The sequence below is a fragment of the Cynara cardunculus genome (genome assembly GCF_001531365.2).
Source record: "Cynara cardunculus var. scolymus isolate 2C chromosome LG 5, CcrdV1, whole genome shotgun sequence".
NCBI classification, from domain to species: Eukaryota; Viridiplantae; Streptophyta; class Magnoliopsida; order Asterales; family Asteraceae; genus Cynara; species Cynara cardunculus.
In genome coordinates this window covers 24219383-24221777 of record NC_037532.1, presented here as the reverse complement: position 1 = coordinate 24221777, position 2395 = coordinate 24219383, and positions in this window count along the sequence as shown.

Below are 2395 nucleotides of genomic sequence, written 5' to 3'. Positions count from 1 at the left end.
AAGTACATGTCCCTTTTTACTATTTTGGGATCTTTTTCAGTTCGGTCAGTCTCAGCTTGAGAAGTTTTCTTAAGTTATATCTAAGAAAATTACAAGTACGGAAACTGAAACTGAAAGCTTATTCACTGACTTATAGATTGTCAGTGAATGCGAAAAGTAACACTGGAACTCATAGACTTGTGTTCCTATTACTTTTTTCAGGGATCTTTTTCAGTGAAGTAAATGGAATACTCATTTTATTAATCATAGAAAATAATGCAAGTATTACAGTACATGTTCAGAATTTACAGAATGTAAATACAATCAATGAAAAAAGATATAGTACATGAAGTTACAAGGAAAAGTGGATTGTTGTTACAAAGAGAATCTTATTCTAGAACACTTAGATCTATGTAATCAGGTACATTTTCACCAAGGTTTCTTCAACGTAGGAATTCCCTTCGTATCTTCAGATCTACGACTTTTCCAGGTATGCTATCATCTATCCAAAGCAAAAGATAAACCAAGTGATCCATTGGACATATATGTAGCTCTGACATTCTCTGAAATCTGACTTCACCTTCATAGTCAAGGAATATAACTCCTAACTCAGGTTTAAAATGCACAGAGTTGGGTGTATAGGGACCCTTATCTGGCAAATCAAGATTCAACATAGAAATGTCTATACTCTTATGACCCTTCAGGACTTCATCTAAGGAGAACTTTGTTTCATGTTCATTCTTTAGAAATGGTCCATCATTAGGATAAGAGAGCTTGAGTTTCTTCTTCTCACCTTTCTTCAGAGTTGGCCGGTCAGGGACCTTGACATACCTGGACATCCATTTGATGAGCTCGTTGATGGTTTCCTCGATAAGTGTCTTGTGTCTCGACTTGGATTGCTGAATGGCTTGTCTGATCTCCATCTATTCACTGTATTCATAGCGGCCAAGGTAGGAAGGGTACTCGGTAACGGCATCAAGATTGTCCCTGGTGATGAGCATTGAGACCAGTGTTCCACCATCTTTAGAACATCTGCTGATGCTGACGCTGATGATTGGGCAGGGACTGAGTCTCTTTTTCAGTTTTGCTTCGCTCCATTGCTTATCCTTATCCTCCAGTTTTAGCTTCTTCTTGCGTTCAGCTTCAGCAATCGAAAGAAGTCTAGCTTGGGCTTGGACAGGATTCACCGTTTTCTTGGGCTTCTTCTTGGGAAGGACTTTAGCAGCTAGTGACTTGGCCAGCTTTAAACTGTCTTCAGTCTGCTTCTTTTGAAGCTCTAGCTCTTCTTCAGCCCTTAATGCCTCGAGTCTTTCAGCTTCAGATAAGAAGTCAAACTCACTACCACTAAAGGTATGAAGAGGAATTTTTACTCTAGTCTGGTCGAGTGACTCCTTCAGCTGAGACATTTGCTCGTCTATTGGAGCGCAAGAGACGGGTTGATCAGATACCCGCTCCAGTCGACCGCAGGTTGTTGATGGGATATGAAGTTGATATTCTAAAGTAATCACTACCTGAAAGGTAGAGTCTTCAAACAAGGTTTGTTGAGGGCTTTTGAAAAGTACCTTCAAGTTACCTTCTTCAGCGAACGCCTTGCCTTTCGACTTGGGGTCCTGGTTCCCTGATGGAGTCGATAAACCTTGCCTTTGCTCCCCCTGGGATACAGAGTCCCCAAGAGCAACACCTTTGGTGACGGTTGATGGCTTCTGGAGCTTGATGGTAAAGTCATCTTCATCATCATCGTCGTCGTCACCATCTAGATCATCTTTGGTGTCTGGAATGACAGGTTCATCATCGTCTTCATCATCATCTTCTTCATCATCATCTTCTTCATCATCATCAATATCATCATCATCACCAGCAGCAGTGATGGTATGGACATCATCACTAGGGATGGCTTAATCAACCTCAGCTAGAGCAGCTTCCGTGGACGTGATTACAGGAGCAGCAACTGCTTCAGCTCTGAGAGCCTCAGCTTCAACTGCAACTGAAGCTGATACTGGACCAACAGCCTGCAAGCTGTAGGAGCAGCATCAGATGATTCACCTGCAATGGACCTCATCTCCCCCTCTCTGGCTAAGACTCGAGAGAATTGGCCAGAGAGTTCGTCCAAGCGTAGATGCTGGAGAACCATGTATTCCTCCAGCCTTTGCAAAGCATTGGGTAGAGTTGTCGTTGCCTCACGTGTCTCATGGAGCTGGATGTGATCATCAACAGAGAAGGAAGGTGCAATCACTGGAGCTGGTTGATGGACAGCATCCAGGATTTGTTGAAGAAGACCAGTCTGCTGATCAGCTATCGCCTGAGCATCGTCAGCCCTGCTGTGAAGAACAGCAATGGCGTCGTTGTTGGCGTGAACAGCTTCTTGGAGAGTCTGGAGCTGACTCTGAACTTCTTGAACATTCTCCTACAAGGCAAT